The sequence below is a fragment of the Dendrobates tinctorius genome, unplaced genomic scaffold, assembly GCF_039654945.1.
Source record: "Dendrobates tinctorius isolate UK_male_01 unplaced genomic scaffold, ASM3965494v1 ptg000151l, whole genome shotgun sequence".
Classification (NCBI taxonomy): domain Eukaryota; kingdom Metazoa; phylum Chordata; class Amphibia; order Anura; family Dendrobatidae; genus Dendrobates; species Dendrobates tinctorius.
This window is the reverse complement of record NW_027361818.1, coordinates 2,622,299-2,630,951: the sequence shown is the minus strand read 5'-3', so window position 1 is coordinate 2,630,951 and position 8,653 is coordinate 2,622,299.

The window sequence follows — 8,653 nt, the reverse complement described above, 5'->3', positions numbered from 1 at the left end:
TTTTTGACAATCAGCCTTGCTAAAGCAGACAGCTGGGGGCTGATATTCTCAGGCTGGTAAGGGGCCATTGATCTTGGCCCCCCCAGCCTAAAAATAGCAGCCCGCAGCTGCCCAGAAAAGGCACATCTATTAGATGCGCCAATTCTGGCACTTTGCCCTTCTCTTCCCACTTGCTGTGTAGTGATGGCAAGTGGGGTAATAAGGGGTTAATGTCACCTTGCTACTGTAAGGTGACATTAAGCCCGGGTTAGTAATGGAGAGGTGTCAATAAGAAACCTATCCATTAGAGTTGAGCGAAACGGGTCGGTCATATTCAAAAGTTGCCGACTTTCGCTGAAGTTGGGTTTCATGAAACGAAACCCGACCATAGTGTGAGGTCGGCCACGAGGTCGGCAAACAGAGCCCAAAGTCGCGTTTCAAAAGATGCTTCCAGCGCCCTTTTTCAGCCAATGATGGAGGACACACACTGTGGGCAACGCGATGACATAGGCAGCGGTCACCACCATCTTTGAGAAGGGCATGCAAGTGATTGGCTTGCTTTGTGTGGCGTCACAGGGGCTATAAAAGGGCGTGCACGCTGACCGCCATCTTACTTATGCCGATCTTAGCATAGGGAGAGCTGCTGCTGCTTCTGATTCTGTAGGGAGAGCGTTAGGCAGGGAAGAAGAACCAAAAAACTGCTTCTGCTGTTAGCGATTTCCACTTACAACACAACACTTTGTGTGCAGTGACAGGGGAGGCTCTATTTTTGTGCATCAGCTATGTTGGTTATTAGGCTGCCTTATAAGGCTCCCTGATAGCTGCATTGCTATTTGCACACTGCTGTGCAAACTGCTTTTTTAGAAGCAAAAATACTTTCATCCTCTTTTCTGCACAGTTACCAAGGGTTCATTTTTCTACCCTTTTGTGTGTGCACTGTGCAGCAGTCCTACTTATTAGGCTGCCTGCGTCCATACTTGGACTGAGAGCATCATTGTCAGCGTCCTCAAATCTCTAGTGAGATCCAAAATCTCACCAATCCTACAGACACCCTCCACCTTGTCATACACCATCCAATTTCAGCCTGTTACATTGTGGTGCAATCTCTACTGGGCCAGAGACAATAGTTCTGCGTCCTCAAATCTACAGTGAGATTCAAATTCTAGCCAATCCTATAGACACCCTCCACCTTGTCATTCACCATCCAATTTCAGCCTGTTACATTGAGGTGTAATCTCTACTGGGCCAGAGACAATAGTTCTGCGTCCTCAAATCTATAGTGAGATCCAAATTCTCACCAATCCTATAGACACCCTACACCTTGTCATACACCATCCAATTTCAGTCTTACATTGAGGTGTAATCTCTGCTGGGCCAGAGACAATAGCTCTGCGTCCTCAAATATCTAGTGAGATTCAAATTCTCACCAATAGTAGATACACCTTCCACCTTGTTTTAAAGTACCATATAGCTGGTGGTATTTTGGGTACATTTTCACAAAAATCAGCAAGTATGGTGGAAGACGCCATGGAAGTGGGCGGGGGTTGCCAGCTGGTCCCGATGGTGGTGGTGTTGCATCTGTTGGTAGTGGCAAAAGCACAATAGCACCTAAGGCAGGAGGTGTTGAGCCTGCGTCATCATCTGGCTCCACAAGGCCTCGAAGGCTCTCTTTTCTGGGAGTATGTAAACCACTTTTAAAGCCGGAGCTTCAGGAACAAGTTTTGGCTTACATTGCTGACACAGCCTCCAGCTCTCTCGCCTGCTCTTTTGAAGTTTCAAAAAATAAAAGCACTGAGTCATCATTGGAAGCTCCTGGTCAGGAACAACACCTCTCCTTGTGTCCTTCACCCCTACCAAAAGTGAAGGATGTAGCAGGCCACACTACCGATTACTCCATGGAGCTCTTTTCACATACCATGCCTGGGTTAACAAGTCAAATCATGAATTCCCCAGTCCAAGATGAATCTGACATGGAGTGCACTGATGCACAGCCACTGCTAGATTTTTCTGCTGGTACATTCACTCAGAGCACTACATTGTCCTCGCAGTGTACTGAGGCAGAATCACACCCTGATTAAACTCAGGTGCCCCTTCCCGCATTCTATACCACCTTACACGGTGACAAAGAGGAAGGTGCACATGAAATTGAAGAGGAGGTGATGGATGACCCAGTTATTGACCAAGATTGGCATCCATTGGGGGAAGAGGGTGCTGCTGCCAATAGTTCAGAAGAGGAGGATCCGCAGCAGGCAACGACATCGCAACAGCTGTTATCTGGCAAGACCGAAGCAGTCCAAAAACGTGTTACAAAAACCAAAAGAGTTGCAGGACAGCTTAGCCAGACGGTCAAATTAGGTCTCAAAATGTCTTCCATAGTAGGAAAAGTGCAGTGTGGCACTTTTTTGATCAAAATCCTAATGATCAGGCAAAAGTTATCTGTAAGAAGTGCACAAAGACCTTTAGCCAAGGGAAAAATCTGAGAAATTTGAATACCAGTTGCATGGTTAGACATTTAACCACCATGCACTTGCAAGCGTGGACGGACTACCAAACCTCAAGTACCATATGTGCACCTGCTCCAAATGAAGGTAGTCAGCAACGCTACATCGCTTCCCCCACTGTAAGCCCACCGGTTAGCACACCACCAGCAGCAAATGTTAAGGTGTCGTCGCAAGGGCAAAGCAGTCATGGAATCACAATGTTATTGCTACGAAAGACTGAATTTAGGTCATCAGCAACACCACCAACACCATCACCATCACCAACCCTCTCTCAGTCCGCCATGTCCACCGCTAGTTCCACCATATGCAGCTCTCAAGTCCAGCTCACCCTACCAGAGACTCTGAGTAGGACAAGAAAGTACTCATCCTCTCATCCGCGTACACTGGCTTTGAATGCCCACATTACCAAACTAATCTCGTTAGAGATGATGCCCTACCGGTTGGTTGAAAGTAAAGCTTTCCACGAGCTCATGGCATACGCAGTACCACGCTATGACCTACCCAGTCGGCACTTCTTTTCGCGAAAAGCCATCTCAGCCCTCCACGTGCATGTGAAAGACCGCATTGTCCATGCACTCAAGCAATCAGTGAGTGGAAAGGTGCACCTCACAACAGATGCATGGTCCAGTAGGCATGACCAGGGCCGTTACGTGTCCATCACTGCGCACTGGGTTAATGTGGTGGATGCAGGGTCCACAGGGGACAGTGGCGGTGGGACAGTACTGTCTATCCCATGGTATAGGAAACAGTTGGCTGTAGGCGTTCGACCCTCCTCCTCCAGAAGCGAAAGCTCGTCCACAGAGCGCAGTCGCACGAGCACTCCATCCGCAGCTGCCAGTGTTGCACATGAGGTGTCCCACTATCGAACAGCTAGTGGTAAGCGCCAGCAGGCTGTGTTGAAGATGATGTGTTTGGGAGACAACAGACACACCGCGGAGGTACTGGCCGACTACTTGCAGCAACAAACTGAGTCATGGCTGGGCAGTCTACATCTCGAGGCAGGCAAGGTAGTTAGTGATAATGGCCAGAATTTTGTGGCAGCCATAGCCCTTTCAAAACTCCGACACATACCTTGCCTCGCTCACACCTTGAAACTGGTGGTGCAGTGCTTCCTCAATAATTATCCGGAGTTAACACCCCTGCTCCATAAGGTGCAAAGACTGTGCTCGCACATCCGCTGGTCGCCCGTACACTCTAGTCGTATGCAGAAGCTGCAGCAATTGCTCCACCTTCCCAAGCACCGCCTAATTATCGACGTTGCAACAAGGTGAAATTCCACCCTGCACATGGTTCAGAGGCTGTGTGAACAGAGGCAGGCTGTAATTCATTTGTGGGAGGATACACGGGCAGGCAGTTTGCAGGCAAACATGGAGTTGTCTGGTGTGCAGTGGTCGAAGCTGAAAGTCCTCTGTAAAGTCCTTCAGTGTTTTGAGGAATGCACACGGCTGGTAAGCGCAGACGACGCCATCATAAGCATGAGCATCCCACTTATGCGTCTGCTCATGCAAACTTTGACGCACATTAAGCAGCACTCGTCTGCAGCCGAGGTGGAAGAGGAGGAGGGAAGCCTTGATGACAGTCAGCCATTGTCTGCTCAGGTAAGTCTCGTGGACGAGGTGGAGTAAGAAGAGGAAGAGGAGGATGATGGGATGATTATTTTGGGGAGGAGGATGCTTCTCAGGGGGCAAGAAAAAATGTTGGTGTGGCAAGGTCAGGTAAAGGGTTTGTGCGTGACTGGAGGGATGTGGATTTGCCAGAAAGTGCTCCTCCACCCAGCACTCGCATTGCATCATTGACACCAGGAACATTGGCCCACATGTCTGATTATGCCTTGCAGATCCTAAAAGGGACCCCCGCATTGCCAAAATGATGAACGATGATGACTACTGGTTGGCCAGCATCCTGGATCCATGCTATAAAGGCAAATTCCAAAACATCATGCCACAGGAGAACCTAGAGCTAATATTGGCTAACAAACAAGCAACTCTGGTAAACCGTTTGTTTGAGGCATTCCCAGCACACAGCGGCGGTGATGTTTTTCCAACAAGCCGTAGGGGGCAACATGAAAGAGGTGTTCATGGTGCACACAGCCGAAGTGGCGTTGGACACAGGGGTTTCATGACCATGTTGTGGACTGATTTTTCAAGTACTGCTCACATGACTGGTAATACTGCATCGATCGAAAGTGACAGGAGACAGCAGTTGTCAACTATGGTAACAAACTACTTCTCCTCCCATATCGATGTTCTCCCTCACCGGTCATTCCCCTTTGACTATTGCGCCAGTAAGCTTGACAACTGGCCTGAATTGGCAGAATATGCCTTACAGGAGCTCGCTTGCCCTGCTGCTAGCTGTTATCTGAACGAGTCTTCAGTGCTGCTGGATCAATCCTGACAGAAAAAAAGGATCCGTCTGTCGACCCAAAATGTTGATGATCTAACCTTCATTAAAATGAACCATGCATGGGTTTCAAAGGATTTTGTCCCACCCTCACCTGCTGACACGTAGGTTGCCAGAAAAATGGCTTGCTTTGTCCTCCTCTTCCTTGGACTTCTCCAATTACTCCATTTGCAGCTGCTGAATGTCCAACATCAACGTATGCCAATTTTTCCACCTCCCTAATTGGGCTGCCTCCCCCCACAGGGCCGGGGTCACCACCTGGCGCACGCACCCTTGCGAGTGCCGTTGCCCTGGACAGGTGGGTGGGCACACTGTTTGGCAACGGCACTGGCACAAGGTCCCTCATAGTACAATCAAGTGTCTCTGTCGGTGGGGGTGCACACCCGCCGTCAGACACACCGGCGTACTATGAGGGGCCCTGTGCCAGTGCCATCTCCAACGAGTGTGCCCCCCCTGCTTGCTCAGGATCACAGCACTTGCAAAGTTGAAATACTTACCTCTCGCTGCTCCTCCGCCGTGACGTCTTCTGCGTTTCCTGACAGTGATAGTCTGATCAGAGAGCGCAATGACATCACGTCTGTACGCCCTCTGCCTAAACAGTCCAAGTGCAGTGAGATGGAAGATGGGGACAACGAGGCGTCCAGACTAGTACAGGGATTCCCTAGCGAGGAGACTTATTTAATTGTTTTCAATGTTGGGACAGCTATTTTTGGGGAGCACTATACTCTGGAGAATGATATATGAGGCCCACCATACACTGGAGCATTCCAAAGGTGGACATCAGACACTGGAGCAGCATTTAGAGGGCACATTATACACTGGAGCATTAGAAATGGGGCCCATTATATATGGAGCATTATTTGGGCCCATAACATAGTGGACCTTCATCCATGGGGACCAACATTTACTGTAGCATTATGTGGAGCTCATCATATACTGTATGGAACATTATATGGGACCAATGATTCTGTATGGAGAAATATATGGGCCTCATTACTCTGTATGGCGCACTATGCGGTGGCCATAATACTGTATGGAGGAATATACTGTCTGTTTTTGGAGCTATTCGAGAATTTAAAATGGATATCAGTCATGAGATGTAAGAAGTGAAGTATTTTTCATTGTACTATACCGCTATTTCTCTTCCGTATGAGAGGTTCATGAATTGTGGCATGTGTTAAAGGAGCCCATTGACACTCTTTGGCCCTGGGCCCACGAAAATCTAGAGCCAGCCCTACCCCCCCACAACTTTAGCCAAATAACTCTCAGTTTTCAATGCCTAACTATTATTATGAAGTGAATTAAGGTTGACAAGCTTCAGTTATAAGAATTGATGTTTTTGGCATTAAAATGGGCACTGTAGGTGTGTTTCCTGTCCTCCACTCACTGGCAACTTTTCTTCCCCATTGACTTGCATTGGGTTTCATGTTTCAGTCGCCTTCGACTTTTCACGATAATCGGCCGATTTTGTTCAACCCGACTTTTGAGAAAGTCGGGTTTCATGAAACCCAACTCGACCCGAAAAAAGGCAAAGTCGCTCATCTCTACTATCCATTACTAATCCTAGCGTTATTCAAGGGTTAAATAAACACACACACAGTAAGAATAAAGTCTTTTAATGAAATAAACACACAGGTTTTCCATCTTTATTGTTCTCCTAATCCAATCGAAGCCCTCGATCTCCTGAAAGAAATAAAAAATAAAAAACCATCAATATCCATACCTGTCCGGCAAACAGTCAAGTCCCACAGCTTAATCCATATCTGAGGGGTAAATACTTTACAATCGGGAGCGGTGCCAATGCGACCACCCCAGCTGTAAAGCACTGAGGAATGAGCTGCTGGGAGCAGAGGTTCAGTGACTAGCGCTGACGTCACTGAAGCTCCGCCCCCTCACAACCTGACCTGGAGTGAACTCTGAAGCGTGGGAAAATCCAAGGGAAGAGGTTACCGCAGGTAATGTATCTATCTATTCTTTCTATCTATCTGTCTATTCTTTCTATCTATCCTCTCTTTTTTTCTTTCTTTCTTTCTTTCTTTCTATCTATTCTTTCTACCTATCTGTCTATTCTTTCTATCTATCCTCTCTTTTTTTCTTTCTTTCTTTCTATCTATTCTTTCTACCTATCTGTCTATTCTTTCTACCTATCTGTCTATTTTTTCTATATATCTATTCTATGTATTCTATCTATCTATTCTTTCTATCTATCTAGTCTTTCTTTCTATCTATTCTTTCTACCAATTCATCTATCTATCTATTCTTTCTATCTGTCTATCTATTTTTTCTATCTATCTAGCCATCTGAGGATCAGTAAAGTATCCACTCTTTTCACATTTAATTTGAGTGCTGCCTATTTTTTTTCCTTTTGTCATTTTGGCTGTTTGGACACTGCTGAATAGGTTTTGCACCTGCTGTATTATTTTGGTAGTGCTGCCCTTTTTTCTTGATCTATCTATCTATTCATTCTTTCTATCTATCTGTCTATTCATTCTATCTATCTAGTCTTTCATTCTTTCTATTCATTCTACCAATTCATCTATCTATCTGTTCTTTCTATCTGTCTATCTATCTGTCTATTTTTTCTTTCTTTCTATCTATCCTTTCTGTCTATTCTTTCTATCTATCTATCTATCCTTTCTGTCTATCCTTTCTATCTATCTATTCTTTCTATCTCTATTTTAAAAAACGGATCCGTCAAAAAACGGACAAAACGTATGAAAAAAACGGATCCGTCGCATCAGTTTTTCACAATTTGCTTCAGATCCATCGATCCGTTGAGCCGACGGATTGTAACTGACGCCAAAAAATTGATGTGTAAAAGGGGCCTAAGAGGCAAGTCGAAACGCGTTGCTTTTAATTCTGCACCTTTGCACTTTTGCTGCCAATGTGCTAACAGCATATTTAGTGCAACAAATACCAGTACCTAATTTAAATGGCTCAATAAAAGCTATATTTTATTCCAAAGAGGTGCATAGCCTATATTGCCTGGTCAATACCTTCCTTTTTCCTGTGCTACTTTTGTGGCTGCTCTGCATGGATCCTTGCAAGGCTGAAATCCTATCTAGGTACTACTAACCAGTCCAGGGGAGCTGACTTCCATTTTGTGTCTTCTAGACCACATATCTGGCTCACCAGGAGGTCATTGTTTGACCTCCCAGTGCCATGACAACTATCGTCTCGCTGTGATTTTTGCACGGGGTGCCAACGGGGGTGAGAGAGGAAACCCCCTCTCTCTCACAACCTTCCAAATGTCACAATCTCTCTCAATTGCAATATCTGGAGGGTAATGAGTCATGGGCAGTGCTGGCACCATTCTTGGCTCCAGCTTCAGGAGCTTGACTGTTAGGTCGGGGTCACACTTGCGAGAAACTTGCTCGAGTCTTGCGTCTCAATACCCGGCACTGCCGCCAGCAATCGGGACCGGAGTGTGCAGCTGCATGTATTTCTATGCAGCTGAGTGCTACGGTCCAAGTGCCAGCGGCAGTGCTGGGTATTGAGACGCGAGACTCATGCGAGTTTTTCACAAGTGTGACCCCAGCCTTAGCTGCAATATCAGCACCTCCTGCTCGATCATGTTGTGATCAGTCAGTCAGATCGACTAACCGATCCCAGAGCTCTGAGTACGGGGACTGCTGGCATGGGTCCCCGCACCTCTTTCTGTGCTGCTCAGTTGTCAGTGACAGCTGTAGGCACAGAACTGTCACTGCATGTTTACACTCAGTGACAGTTTTAAGCCATGACCAACATAGCACGTCAAGCTGCGGGAACTGACA